Source organism: Rousettus aegyptiacus, unplaced genomic scaffold, assembly GCF_014176215.1.
Source record: "Rousettus aegyptiacus isolate mRouAeg1 unplaced genomic scaffold, mRouAeg1.p scaffold_m13_p_16, whole genome shotgun sequence".
Lineage (NCBI taxonomy): Eukaryota > Metazoa > Chordata > Mammalia > Chiroptera > Pteropodidae > Rousettus > Rousettus aegyptiacus.
In genome coordinates this window covers 20,272,236-20,288,166 of record NW_023416291.1, presented here as the reverse complement: position 1 = coordinate 20,288,166, position 15,931 = coordinate 20,272,236, and the positions used below count along the sequence as shown (strand labels likewise).

General features: G+C 37.6%; 1 pseudogene; it reads right to left on the bottom strand.

Annotated features, from left to right (window-relative positions):
• Positions 1-13,740: 13,740 nt before the first annotated feature.
• On the bottom strand, positions 13,741-13,859 carry LOC118612549 (annotated as a pseudogene).
• Between the last annotated feature and the right edge of the window lie 2,072 nt (positions 13,860-15,931).

The window sequence follows — 15,931 nt, the reverse complement described above, 5'->3', positions numbered from 1 at the left end:
CCCACTGAGAGCCGAGTTCTGACAAAGGAGGCCCTGAGGGACGGGCCCGAGAGGACAGACGCCCAGGGTCCGGGGAGGCAGGGTCACTCCCTCTGTCACCCTCTTCTCCCTCCGACTTGTTATTTTTCTGCCAGGGACCTGAGAGGGAAAACAAGCTGGCCTCTGGAAAACCTGAAGGCTGTTTTTGTTTACATAAAGGCACTTTCCCAGCAAACTGCTCCCTGAAAGGTCAGCACTGATCCCAGGCAGCCTGGGACTGGGGAGCAGGTTTGGGAGGTGGGGAAAAGAAAAACTGTGGGCCACTTGGGGTCAGATGACTTCACTGTAGCGGGGAAATGGCAAGGCAGGCGACAGGGAGGGGTGCTTCCTGTAGATGAGGCTCTGGAAGATGTTCACTGCTACATAAAAATTAAATAGGGCTTGTTTATCTCCTTCCAGAACACCCAAGAGCATGGCAGAGAAGCCGGAGACATGGGCAGGACACAACTGAGTTTGGCATCTGGGCCTGGATCTGCCCCTGCCTCTGGCTTCACCTCTCTGGGGCTCAGTTTGCATGAAGGCATCAAAGTAGAACAACTTTCAGACCCCTACTAACCCATATATTGTAAGCTTTCAGCAAACATTTACTTAACATACACCATGTGTCTGATATGGTACTGAACCCAAGCTCCCAGGTAAGGTGAATGATTGCCCCAATTTCCCCAGGACTCTCCCAGTTCTAGCACCAAAAACCTGGACAGTTGATCACACCAGCCCCAGACCTCAAGCAGCTCATGGTATGGAAACAATGACCAATGTGTAATAGCATGTGATGATTGGTCTAGTAGAGGGTTTACAAAGGCATGGCCCTCGGTGGAGGCAGAGACTAGCTCTTGGCAGGAGAGCTGGTAAATTTCACCATAGTGACACTTGTGAGCAGTGGGGAGCTATGGGTGGATTAAAAAAAAAAAACTAGCTGCATGGAGGTATAAATTATATACAATACAGTGTACATACTTCAATGTACAGTTCAATGAATTTCGACAAATGCATATATCCATGTAACTACAACGTCGATCAAAATTTATATCACCCAACAACTTCCCTAGTGCTCCTTTGTAGTCAGTCCCATCCTAACTATCCCATCCCAGGTAACCACTTACCTGGTTTCTACAATTATAGATTCGTTTTATGTATTCTAGGACTTCATATAAATGAAATCATAAAATCTGTGCTCTTTAGAGTCTAACTTGTTTGCTCAGCATTTTTGAAAACCAAAGATGTTGTATATCAAAGTAGTTTTGTTTCTTTTTTTTTACTCCAGGGTATAGCTATAATCACAATTTGTTTATCCATTTACCTGTTGATGAACATTTGAGTTGTTTCCAGTGTGTTTATTTGTTTGCTATTATGGAAATGCTGTTATGAATATTATGTACAAGTCTTTGTGTGGTTATATGTTTTCATGTCTCTTGGCTAAACACCTAAAAGTGGAGCTGCTAAGACATAGGTTAAATATATGTTCAAATTGATAGGAAATTGCTTAACTTTTCTGAAGTGGTCGTACTATTTTACAACCCATTCCATCAATGTGTGAGAGTTTTAGTTGTTCCACATTCTCAACAACACTTATTATTGTCAGTTTTTAAAATTTCAGCCATTCTCATAATATCTTATTGTAGTTAAATTTATGCAAATGTAACTACAATAAGATATTACGAGATGTTGGACACTTTTACTCACATGTCATTCATATATCTTCCTTTAAAAAATGTCTTTGTAAGTCTTTTCCCCATTTTAAAATTGGGTTGTTTGTCTTTTTAAAAATCGAATTGTTAGAGTTCATTATATATCCTGAGTGTACATCTTTTGTCTCATATGTGTATTGCAATTATTTTCTCTTAGTCTGGGTTTTGCCTTTTTATTTTCTTAAAGGTATATTTTGAAGAACAGAGGGTTTTAATTTTGATAAAATCCAATTTATCAAGATTTTTCTTTCATGGCTTGTGACTTTTGTATACTAAGAAATCTTTGCCTATTACAAGGTCATAAAAAATTATCTGTTATGTTTCCTTCTGACAGTTTTATAGATTTACTTCTTACATTTAGGTCTGTGTCCATATCAGATAAATATGTTCACAGAACTAAAGGAAAATATGCTCGTAATGAGTGACAAAATAAGGTATCTCAACAAAGAAGTGGAAGCTATAAAAAAGGACAAATGGAGATTTTTAAAACTGAAAATTGCCATAAACTGATGTAAAGTGGTCACTGGTCGTATTTAACAGCACCTTGGCAATGGCAAAGAAAAAGTCAGTAAACCTAAGACAGATCAATAGAAGTTATCCAAACTGAAGAATAAAGAGAAAAAATACAGCAGAAAAATGGGCAGACCCTCAGGGCATATGGGAAAACATCAAATAGTCCGACAACATACATGAAATTGGAAAACTAGAAGAAAAAATGAGGATGAAAACAAAGGAAACCACACCTACGCACTTACTAGTCAGTTCTGCTCAAACCCAAAAATAAAATTGAAAAATAAAATGTAAAATAAAATAAAATAAAAATTTGAAAACACTCAGAATAAAAGACACATTATATACAAAGGAACAATGATATGAAATATTGATTTCTTATGAGACGCAGTAAACAAGACAATGAATGACTGAAATCTTTGAAGTTCTAAAAGATGGAATTTTATATCCATTAAAAATGTCCTTCAAAAATGAGGGGAAAACAAAGATATTTTCAGAAAAATGAAAGCTAATAGAATTCAGAACCAGAATATCTACATTATAAGAATTGCTAAAGGATATTTTTCATGCTAATAGGAAATATCAGATAGATACTTAAGAAGATTTACAAGAAGGAATGAGCAGCAGAAATGGCAAGTGAATAAATAACTCTTAAAATTTATGGGATTTTTATCTTCTCTAAATTTTTTTAAAAGACACCTGACTTTTTAAGAAAAATAATAAGATTATGGAGCATTTATAATGTATGTGCCTATAATGTGTTAAGAAGATATTATAACAGTAGCATGTTGGACATAGAAAAATCAATTGCTAATATATGAGTGAGTCACTCCCCACAGGCCATAAATAGGCACCAGGGTCTCTCTATGGTCAGCTTCCATTCCTCCTCCATATTCCTGTTATCTTGGGTGGGTCAGATTCACAAATTAAATCATAAATAATTTGTACTTACCAGCTTCTTATTGATCAGAGCTGTTTACTTATTCCCACACATTTCCTCATCTCCTGAGCTAATAATTTCCTCAACTATCAGCTCATTCCTTATTTCTTCTATACATGCTTTTCCTCTATTTTCTTTGATATTAAAAAAAAAAACATTCTTGTCTCTTGGGTCATAGCAATATGATTTATATATCTGTAAATCGGTATGTATATAAATCAATTTATATATATCTACATGTTTATATTATTACACATGACTTACATGTGATATATATACCTGATAAGAGGTATTTCTGCGTATGTTAGTGTTTGTGGCATAGTTTCTGTAGAATGAAGTTGGCAAAATGGGGTTGGAGAAGCACTGGCTCTGAGTCAGGGCACTAAAATATACCCTTTACACATTTTATTTAATCCTCATTACTGCTCTATGAAGTAAGAGATCCTACACTTATTTTTCAGAAAGAAATCTACAATTCAATGAGGTGAAAGTAACTTGCCCAAGACATAGCTATCAAAAAACAGAGCAAGGACTCAAACCAACAACTCTGTGGTTCGGATCTGGACTCTTTTCACTATACAATTCTTTCTCAACAGAAAGATGTCTATTAAGAAATGTAATCAAAGGGCATATAGTTCCCAGGCTCATGAGGTTGGAATAAAGGGAAGAAGATATGTGGGAAGTAGACCCATGATCCAGCCTGGCCTTGATGGAAATGGTCAGATCTTAGGGGTCCTGTGTATTATAATCTCTCACCTGGAACCTGAGTGATCTGGCAGGGTTTGTGATCAGGCACAGGAGAATGAGGAGGGTGAGGGAAACAGAGATTAAGTAATTGAAAATTGCAGAAAGGGAGTCACAGGACTCACAAGGAGATGGACCCAAGATCTAGGAGGAGAAGGTATTGGGGATGAGGTCAGGAGGAAGAAAAGATCCCACTAGTGATAAAAGAGTCATTCAGCAGGATTAATGAAGCCAACAGAGCCTTCCCAGAAGTTACTCGCACAAGGAGAAACAGGGACTGGGTGAGTGCACTCAGCCTCTTCCTGTCTCAGCAGGGGTGCCGACATCATTTATAATCAGTGGTCTAGTTGGAAATGTTAGCATGTTAAGAAAATATATTGAAGTGAAACATGATGTCATGACAAGTGCAAGGAGAGAAGGAGACAGAGTTTAGAAAGAGGAAAAATAAAGGGGAGTGGAGTCTCTCAGTGATTCTGCCACTCTGGCCAAGGGTGAGAGACTGCTGGGCCTCGGGGTGAGAATATGTGCTCCCTCAAAGCCGTGCTGGCGGATGATTTGCTGAACCCTCTCTCCGTCTGGATTCAGTGCGAATACTCCTTGCTTTGGAAAGGCAGCCTGACCTCTTTCCTTTTTATATTTTAAAATAAAAATAATCGCTTAACACATTCATGAAATCCAAAAGGGGCAAAAGAATATAGGGAAATTTAGGCCTCCCTCCTGCCTCTGCTGCCTGGTTCCACGGCTCCCCTTCCCGGAGGCATCTCCTGGCATCCAGCTGTTAAGGATCTTCCAAAGAGGTTCTCGGCATTGAAAACCAGCTTTGTATATATTTATATTTTTCTATTGTTCACCTAAGTGATAGCATACTGTGCATGCTCTTTTGCACCTTGCTTTTGACAAATTTTTAAGTTAAATTTATTGGGGTGACAGTGGTTAATAAAATGATATAGGTGTCAAGTGTACAGTTCAATAATATATCATATATATATATATTGCGTTGCATGTTCACCACCCAAAGTTAAATTTTCTTCCGTCATTATTTATTTAACCCCATTTACCTTATCTACATCCTCCCTCTTTTTTACAGTATATTTTGGAATTTATTCCTTATCAGTACATAGAGAACTGCCTTATCACTTTTTAACAGCCACAGAATTTTCCATGTTATAAATGTATCATAATTTATCTAGTTTCCTGTTAATGGGAATTCTGATTAATTTCCAATCTTTTGCTATTGCACACTGAACAATAAACATCCTGAACATACATCATTTTGGATGCAGGTTATGTATATGCGAGAAAGACAGGATGAGAACACAGGAGTGGAATTAAAGAGTCAAAGGATATGTGCATTTTAAAATATGGATAATGTTTCTCTTCCTTCTTGAAATACATGTCGGCTGCTCATTTGTGAATAGGTGGCCCTGGCCTGTAAACTATATGATGGGAGGAAACCAAGCAGAGATACCATTATATATGCTTTTTGTCTCTGTTCTTCTAACGACGCTGTGAGGGATGGAGTTAAGTAATTTCTATATTTTGCCCAAGAAAGTCAAGCTCATCAAAGTGCTGACAATATCAAAGTCATTGAGCAACTCTGATCAGTCTCTCAGGTACGCTAATTCAGGGAAAGGTTGCATCTGCTCTGGATAAAGGATGAAGATAGTTGGTCTCTAGAAGTAAGTATTCTTCATGATAAATAACCTAAATAATTCTTTGGTTCAAATCCGTCACAGGGGTAGGCTCAGGATCCTCCGCTGGGTCTGGCTCAGCTTGAGCAGATCTGAGAGAGCACCCCTGGGCCTGTTTCCATCCCACCAGGTTCTGCGATGCCCTGCGGCTCTGAGATGACCCGGCTGAGCCACCCGCAAAACACAGAGTTTCCCAGATTCTAGAGCAATTAGGTACCTGCACACCTACATTCTAACACAAGAGCCATGCCCAAACACAAGAGGACTTTTGTTCCCAAAGGCAGGGCCTCGGGAAGCCTGCTCTATTCACCTGAGTCCCTCCTCTGTGGTGTGGGAAGATGATGAGATAGAAAGAAGACCCAGCTCTGCGCATGATTAACATCAGGTTGGGTCCCTGGGTTTAGCTCTGGGCTGCCCCGGGGCAATCACACTTTAGATCAGCAGCTCCTGTTTCATTTCCTCGTTCCGCGGGAGCTTCTACCCCTAACCTGGCACGAAGCCCTTTCCCTCTCAGCTTTCCAGATTGTGAGGATACAAAAGCTGTTCACACTGTTCCCCCAAGTCAGCCCCCTAGTTGGAACTGGTGGAGTGGTCTGTAGACCCCTGAACCCAGAGAGTGGCTCTCCCCTGGGCACTTCCAGAACTGACTTACCAAATTTCTCGGGACCGTTTTGGGCTGTCTGAACACATGCTCCTTTCAGGTGCTGCTTCTGATTTTCAAGCCTTTTCTGATCGAACGGGTTGGTATCTAGTATATTCCGTCTTTCTCATGGAATTCCAGGTTCTAAGGAGGTGCCCTGGGCTGCTAAGGAGAGCCTCTTTACCCTAGTTCTCCAGCCCACCCTCTTAAAGAAAAAGTGTGAACTACATCCTACATTCAGAGAAGTACGAAACGTGTATGTACATTTTAAGAATAAGTTTAAAACCAGTACCCATGTAACCTTCACCAGGTCAAGAAACAGAATGCTGCCAGTACCGTAGAGGTCCCTTTGCGGCCCTTCCTGGTTTATTTTATTATTGATCCAGGTAAGATTTCTCCTCTTAAGCAAGTCTGAAAAGCCCTGAGTCGATGTCCTTCCTGAATGCCTCTCTAGTCATATTCACGGCATCCAATCATACATACTGCGATCTTCTCTCTAGGTCTATGAAGCTCTGAAACTTTGCTTTCTCTCAACCTCTGCCTTCCACCACACCACCCAAGTGAATCAGGAAGAAGTGTTAATAGGTAAAAAACAAAAACAAAAACAAAACTAACTAATAAAATGCAAAGACAAGGGAGAAGTTGTTTTCTATGCTAAATTTTCCTTTTGCCTTTTTTTAAAAGTTTTTTTTCTGTTTTTGTTTTTTTTTTTTTCCCCCTGTTTTGGTCACTATCAAAGACTTTGGCAGTTTTTCCCCTTTATCTTGGGTCCTTTCTATCTCTTTCTTCCCTTCTTCCCCATCATAAGTCATCACTGACCATCAGTCATGAGTACAACAAAACATTCCTTCCTGAAGGTGGAAATAATTTTAGAATACAAACTGTACACGGGTCACTAATATAGGTACGATGACTGGTCACAGAATCCATTTCCGTCCATTGTTTTTAGTTAGACTACCTGAAGTACGGAAGGCATTCAATACATATTTTTGAATAAATCAAAGTTTCTTGGACCCGTTCCTATTATCCAGCCTTATGTAGGCTCAGAGTTTTCTCCTACCTGAAACCCCGAGGAACCCATTAGATTGCTAGTTTTTCCTGGCTTCTCTTATTTGTCTAACTTGAGTCGCCTCTGCTCCTCTTGGCCCCACGCTTGAAGGAATGCTCTGATTTGTCACCTTTGCCTTCCTGGTTTGCTGTGTCTTCAGGGTCCACTCAGGAGCAGAAATCACTTCTGAAACAGTGTTGACCGGAACAAAGTTTTCCACTAGAGAAAAGGCAAGGAGAGAGCCCTAAGGTGTCATGGAGGTAACAACTACAGGAAGCAGCTACCACCTCCAGGCTGGTTGAACAAAAGAGCGAGATCGAATTATTATAACTCAGAAACTTGGAGGAGGAACTCACGAAGCTGAAACTCAGATATCCAAAGATGGGGTTCCACTCAACTGATGCTGGGGTCTATGAGCCCAGAGAAGGGGATCCAGCCCCCTGAGGCTGGTGTTTCCAACGGAGGGCAGGGGATGCAATAAGACTGCTTCTGTGTCTAACGAACTTTGGACTGGATTCAGTTGCTGTTACAGGTGAAGAAGGGAGGTTGGGGTGATACTTACAAGAACCAAAGCTTACAGGAAGCAGACAGGAAAGAGTGATTCTTTCCCTTCCTCCAGTCTTGCTGTCTCTATGTAGTGACCTCTCTGGGCAGAGTACAACAGGGAGGCAATTGGGTAAGAGAAATGAGGTTGGCAGAATCCCAGCATCATAAATCAGGCACAGAGAGCACAGAGTTTTGGACTAAGAGACAATAGCTCAGTAATAACCTACTCGGTCAGTCAGTTGACCCAGGACCAGCTTCCTTGAAACCAATAGCCTAGGGCCCATTTCAACTTACACAGATTTAGCACCCGATTCTGGAGAAGCAAAGATGCACATATGAAACATAGCATCTGTCCTCAAGGACTTACAGTCTAGTGGGAGAACACACCAGACTGTGCAAGAAGGAGGTGTGAAGTGCTCCATCTGGAGCTCACCCATCCCCATATGTTAATTTCTCTCCCTACTTTTGAAGAGATGATCAAGGAAGGCCCCCCTGAAGAGGTGACATTTGAATGGGGTTCTGAAGGATGAGAAGGAGTCAGCCATATGAAGGTCATGGGGAAGAGACTTCCAGGCAGTGAAATCCACAAGTGTTCATACCCTGCGAATTGAACCTGCCTAGCCTGTTTGAGGAAGCTCCAGGCCACTGTGTCTGGGGCAGCGAATGAGGGGCAGAGGGACAAGTTAGAGATACCAGCAGGGTCCAGAGCAAGCCAAGCCTCATGAGCCTCCTTAAAGAGTTTTGATTTTCTCCTAGGAAAACCAGTAAAAAATTAAAAAATAAGAGATTGTAAACTGACAAGGTCCTTGCAATCTGTGAGGTCAAGTAAGGGTTGCCTCACCTAAAAAAAAAAAAAAAAAGTTTAGATTCTATTCTAAGTGGAAAGGGAAACTACTGGAAGGGTTTTGGGCACGGAATAGATGTGGTCTTATTTACACTAGAACAAGACCAAAAGCTCTGGTTGCGTTAAGGAGAACAGCAACAAGTATGGAGGCAGAAAGACCAGAGTGTGCCGGGCAGTGTGCCGGGGACGTTCACACCCAGTCTGTCACTTAAACCTCAACAGCTCTGCTGAGGGCTTTTCTTATCATCACTTTATAGATGAGGAAAGTGAGGCTTGGAAAGTCACATTTAGTCGAAGCTGAGATTCAAATCTAGACAAGCACATGCTTTTCCCATGCCTCTACCGGGTTTCAGCCTTGTTCCGCTTCCTGTTCATTAGGGAAGAGAAGGGACCAAAGAAAATCTTCTCCAAGTAGTTTGAGTTGGGGGGGGAGGGTTGAGGGTAGGGGGGCTGGGGGAGAGGGTAAGGACCTTCTGACTGGCAGGCATGTAATCATGTGAGAGCTGGGTTATTAAGTTTAGCGTAAAAGGCAAATGGCAAAATAAAGAATGTTGAATGAATGAGCTCATCATTATAGAGAAGAGGCAAAAAATATCTCAGACACCATGTGCCTTTTACCTTTTATACCATGTGTCAGCGACTATGACTTTTACCATTTGTTTCTTTTCTTTTTCTTCATTAAAATGTATAGGCCCCTCAGGTTCAAGGTTCAGTATGGGTGGTGGTAGCAGCAGACACCTTTGCTCTTGACCTTAAAGAGAACGCACATTCTCCCTCCCTCCCTCCCTCCCTCCCTAATTAATTAACTGGAAGATGGAAGGGGAGACTGGTTTGAGTGGGGGAAGTGTGGCTATATTCAGGGACTATAATATTATCAAGCTTTGAGTCTCTGATTTCCTACTGTGACTTCTTTCTTAGACAGGGTCTTTCTCATTTTTAGGCAAATGGCCACAACCACTCCAGGCTTTTACAGTCTCTGACCCCACATGGAGAAAGTGCCTCTTTTCTAATATTCCCAGCAAAAGTCCAGAGATGAGACTCTTTTGCTAATTGGTCCTGCCTGGGTACCATGCCCATTCCTGCAATAATTACGGCCAGAGCAATAGTATTCTCACTGGTCAGACCTGAGTCACTAGGGGGATGTGAGTGATGGGATCGATCCCATTTGAATGACATGAAGTGATTATAGGTATTTATGCAAAGTAACATAGAGGTGTTGTTACTTGAAGAAGAGGGAGTGGATGCTCAGTAAACGAATAACAGCTCGTAGGCAACATTCGAGCTGGTTTACAGGACAGGCAGGATTTAGGCCTGGAGAGATACATTACCACACTTAATAATTTCCGAATATAGTCTAATAACAAATCTGCATTCAAATATCTATGGTTTTCTCAAAAACGTCTTTATAACTTGGTATGTTTGAATTAAAATCCAAACAAAGTCTGCACACTGCATTTAGTTGATATGGCTCTTTAGTCTCTCTCTTCAATAAAGTTTTACTGGAAGATTAATTTTAATTCTCTTTTTTTAAATTGAGGTATATTTGCATAGAACATTATATTAGTTTCAGATGTATAACAAAATGAGTCAGTATTCTTATATATTGTGAAATGATCATCACAATAAGTTTAGTTAGCATCTATCACCATAGATAGTTATAGAATTTTTTTTTCTTGTGATGAAACTTTTAAGATTTACTCTCAGCAACTTTCAAATATGCAATACAATATTAATTAACCACAGTCGCCATGCTGTACATTATATCCCCAGGACTTACTTACGTTATAACTGCAAGTTTGTACCTTTGGACATGCTTCCCTCATTTCGCCTACCCCCCAGCCCCTGCCTCTGCACCTACCAATCTGTTTTCTGTATCTATGAGTTTAGTTTTTCGCAATATTCCATATATAAATGGGATCATATGGTATTTGTCTTTCTCTGTCTGAATTATTTCGCTTACATAATGCTCTCAAAGTCCATCCATGCTGTCACAAAAGGCAAAATTTCTTTCTTTTTTATGGCTGAGTAATAGTCCATCATATGTATGTATCGCCTCTTTTTATCCATTCATCCATCAATGGACACTTAGGTTGTTTCCATATCTTGGCTATTGTAAGGAATGCTACAATGAACATAGGGGTGCATGTATCTTTTTGAATTAGAGTTTTTGTTTTTTTCAGATAAATAACCAGAAATGGAATGTAAGTCTTTTTCAATCTATAGCATTCCTTCTACTCTTTACTTTTCCCATTTCATTTTTTTGTTGTTGAAGAAACTGAATCATTCTGGATTTGACTGGCCAACACCTGAAGATCATGATGATAGTGTTAACATGTTTCTTCCTTTGGAAGATATATCTAGAGGCTTGATTACAACTAGGGTCAATTTTCTTCCTTTTTTTTTTTTTTGGCAAGGGCGTGTAGGTGGTGCTGTGTACTTTCTATTGCATCATATCAGGAGGTATGTAATGTCTGGTTCTCTTAAAGGGAATAATTTCGCCTTACAAAAAAGTTTTTCACTTTTAGGAAAAGATATTTGCTATGGACTTTTTTGGTGGATAACTATATTTGAGGTTTAAAAGTTCCCTAGTTTGATATTAAATTCTTTAAAAGTCATGATGGCCACTTAATGTACTAATGATTTTTCTGCATCCATTTTCTCTTCTGATTTTGATAACAAGGGGTTCTATCCTCATGGAGTAAGTTGGAGAATATTCCCTATTTTTTCCTGTTCTCTGGAAGAGTTTGTGTGGGATTGGAATTGGGCCTTCTTTGAATGTTTTGGCAGAATTTGCCTTAAGTCTTTGTGCATAGACCTGGTGTTTCCTTTGTGGGAAAATCTTAAACCACTGATTAATTTCTTTAATGGTTTCAGAATATTCATGTTTTCTATTTCTCGAATAGTTTTGGTGAGTTATATTTTCCTATAAATTTGTTTGTTCCTTGTAAGTTTTCAAATTTTGTGGTATCAAATGTTTATAACATTTCCTTTTTATGCCATCTCTTTCATTCCTAAATTTTTTTATTTATACCCTCTTTCATTTTTCTTGATCAATGTTGTTTAGGGTTTGTCAATTTTATTAGTCCCATTTTTCCCATTTAATTAATTTCTGCCCCTTATTATTTCCTTCTTTCTACTTTATGTGTATTCTGTGTACTTCTTCAAACGTTTTAAGCTGGACACTTAGCTCATTAATTTTAGCTTTTCTTATTTTTCTAAGTGTTCTCTCCAAGTCCTGCCTCAGCTACATTCCTCAACTTCTGAGATTTAGTCTTTTCCTTATAAAATAGCTTTAAAGTATTTCCTATATCTATCTCAACCTAATTTTTATTATAGTTTCTTTTTTGACTCATAAACTTCTGGAAGTGAATTTGTATTTTTTTGTGATTTTTATAAACATTTTTTAAGAAAATTGAGTTAATTTATATTCGGTGAAATGTACAATTCATGTGTATAGTTTGATCAGTGTTACCAAATGCATACACTTGTATAAATCACACATCTGTCTATATAGAGACCATTTCCACAACAGCAGAAACTTGTCTTATGCTCTTTCCATCAATCCCGGCTCTTCTTGTACATAACCGGAGGCAGCAGCTATTCTGATCTTTCATTCTCATCTCTAGCATGGTAGAGTGGCTTTGCCTCTTTCACAGTTTAATATAAGTGGAATTATCCTATATATAGCATACATAGCACATGCTCTTTTAGATCTAGCTTTTCCTCAATAGTGTTTTTGAGTGTTTTCTATGTTGTTGCTTGTATTTTTGTTGTTGTTCTTTCTTTTCTTTTTTTATCCTCCCCTCTCCCTTCCCTTTTCCTTCTTTTTGAGTAGTTCATATTTCATTGCATGAAAACACCACAATTTATTTATCTATGCCTCTGTTGATGGGTATTTGGGCTGTTTCCAGTTTGGGGCAATTACAATAAAGCTGTTATGAATGTTTTTACACAACTCTTTTTGTGGAATATGTTTTTATTTCTCTTGGATAAATACCTAGGAGTGGAAGTGCTGAATCATAGAGTAGGTGTATATTTACTTTTATAAGAAATTGCCAAACAATTTTCCAAAGAGATTCTACCATTTTAACGCAGTGGTTTAAGACCTTCCCACAAAGGAAACACCAGGTCTGTGCACAAAGACTTAAGGCAAATTCTACCAGGAACATCCTCACTAACATTGGACATTTTAAGTCTTTTTAATTTTAATTATTCTAGTGAGTAAAATGTAATATCCTAGTTTTTTTTAATAATCAATTTTGTTGATATGTAACTTACATACAAAAAATGCGCACATTTTAAGTGTGTAATTTGGTCAGTTTTGACAAATTTATACACTGGTATAAACCATCATTCCTCATCAAAATACAGAACATTTTTATGACTTCAGAAAATTCTCTCATGCCCCTGTACAGTCAATTATACCCCATTTCTGCTTCAGGTGACCACTAATCTTATTTCTACCATTTTTGATTTGTTTTGCCTGTTCTTGAATTTTATATAAATGGAATCGTATGCTATATACTCTTTTTTAAATAGGGCTTCTTTCACTCGGCATAATTATTTTAAGATTCATTCGTACTTTTGTGTCTAACATTAAAATTTTTCTTTTTATTCCTGAGTAGAATTCCACTGTATGGATGTGGATTGCTAACTTGTCCTCCTGGTGATAGACATTTGGTTTGTTTTTACCTTTTGGTTATTAAGAAAAAATCTTCTATGACTATTCTTGCACAATTATTTTTTGGATTTATGTTTTTATTTCTCTGAGATCTAGGAGTAGAATGGCTGGACCACAATATAGGTATTTGTTTAACTTTTTAAGACACTACCAACTATTTCCCAAAGCGATGGCACCATTTTATATTCCTACCCACAGTGTAGAGAGTTGCAGTTGCTTTGACGCTTGGCATGGTCAGTTTTGTTGTTGTTGTTGTTGTTGTTGTTGTTGTTGTTGCTGTTGTTGTTTTTCTAGGTGAGGCAACCCTTGGTTGACCTCACGGATCGCAAGGATCTTGTCAGCTTACAATCCCTTATTTTTTATTTTTCACACCTACAGCACCTGGTCTTTCTAGGTGGTCTTCCATCCGAGTACTAACCAGGCCCAACCTTGCTTAGCTTCCAAGATCAGACGGGATCTGGCTTGTTCAAGGTGGCATGGCCATAGGCATGGTAGTTTTTTAATTGTATTTCGATAGGTATGTAGCGGTATCTCATTGTGGTTTTAATTTGCATTTCCCTGATCACTAATGATGCTGGCCATTTTCTCATGCACTAATATCTTTTGTGAAGCATCTGCTCAAGCATTTTATCCATTTTTATGGGTTGCTTATCTTCTTATTACTGAGTTGCAAGAGATATTCATATAGTCCATTTATAAATTATTTGTCCAGTATTTTCTCCTAATGTGTAACATGCTTATTTACTTAACTGGATCTCTTAATGTGTGGATTTGAATTTCATGAAATCCAGTTTATCAATTTTTTCTTTTATTTTCTTGTTTTAGTTGAGAAATCTTTGCCACCCCAAGATCGTGAAGGTATTTTTCTGTGTTTTATTCTAAAAGTTCTATAATTTTGGCTTTTATATTTACTCATCTTGAATTAATTTTTGCATAGAGTATGAGGTAAAGGTTAAGATATATTTTTTCCCATATAGATATCCAACTGTTCCAGCACCATTTTTGAAGGGGCTTTTTCTCATTGATGTCTTCGGTGCCTTTGTAAAATATCAATTGACCAATCAATATTGAGCTTATTTCTGACTCTCTTCTGTTCCATTTGCCTGTCTAGCTTTGTGCCAATACCATTCCGTTTTGATTACTGTGTCTTCGAAGTAACCACTGAAATCAGAAAACGTAAATCCTCCAAATTGTTTTATTTTTCTGAGAATTTTTTCTTTCTTTTTACTATTCTAGCTCATTTATATTTTAAAAATATATTTTAATGTCAGCTTCTCAATTTTTACAAAAAAAACCATGCAGGAACTTTGAGATTGCATTGACTTTAGATCAGTTTGGGGAGAACGTACAATATTGAGTCTTCCAATCCATGAATATGTCTACCACTCCATTTATTCTGGTTCTTAAAATTTTCTCTCAGCAATTTTTTATAATTTTCTATGTAAAAATTTTACACAAAATTTGTTAAAGTTATTCCTAAGTATTTTATATTCTTTGATACTATTGCGATATTTCTTGAATTTCATTTTTCAATTTTTTTGTAGCTAGTATAGAAAGATACAACTAATTTTTATATATTGATCTTATATCTGGTGACCTTGATACATTTTTTAGTAAAAGTAATGTTTTTTGTAGATTCCTTAAGAATTTCTACATAATTGATTTTCAAAATTGTTTAACTTAGCATTACTATAATAAATTCGACTTCATCATGATGAATTATCTCTTTTTATATGACTAGATTGATTTACTAATACTGCTAACTCAATTTATTAAGAACTTTTGCATTACTATTTATGAGAGTTATTGGTCTGTGGTTTTATCTTCTTGTACTTTACTGATTCCCTCCTCTTTTGAAAAAGTGTGTAAGACTGATATGTATTCCTTAAAAGTTTGAAATAAATTACTAATGAAACCATCTGGGCCTAGAGTTTTCTTTATGGAAAGGTTCTTAATTATAAAATCAATTTTTAAAGAATATGTAAGGCTATGGAGATTTTCAGTTGTTTAGTTTTAGTTTCTGTGATTTTTGTCTTTCAAGGAATTTTACATTTTATCTAGATTGTTGAATTCAGTGGCATATCCTTGTTCACCATATTTCTTTATTATCTCTCACTGTCTGTAGGATCCACAGTGATGTCCCTCACTTCTTTCATTCCCAATATTGTTAATTTATTTTCCTTCCTTGTGTTTTTCTTGATCAATTTAGTCAGGAGTTTGCTAATTTTATTTATATTTTCAAAGAACTCACTTTGGCCATGTTGATTTTTCTTATTTTATTTTGTCTGATTTTGGCTTTAATTTTGTTTTCTTCCTTCAACATATTCTGCCTAAATTTCTTTTCTTTTTCTAGCTTCTTAAGGAAGAAACATAAATCAGTGATTTAAATCTTCTTTTTTTATATATAGTCATTTAAAGCTCTCAATTTCCTTCTAAGCACTGCTTTACCTGCATCCAACAAATTTTGATATGGTGTGTTTATAACACCAGCTCAAAATATTTTCTAGTTTCTCTTGTCAATTTTTTTCTGACCCATAGCTTTTTGAAGTTTTTTTTTCCT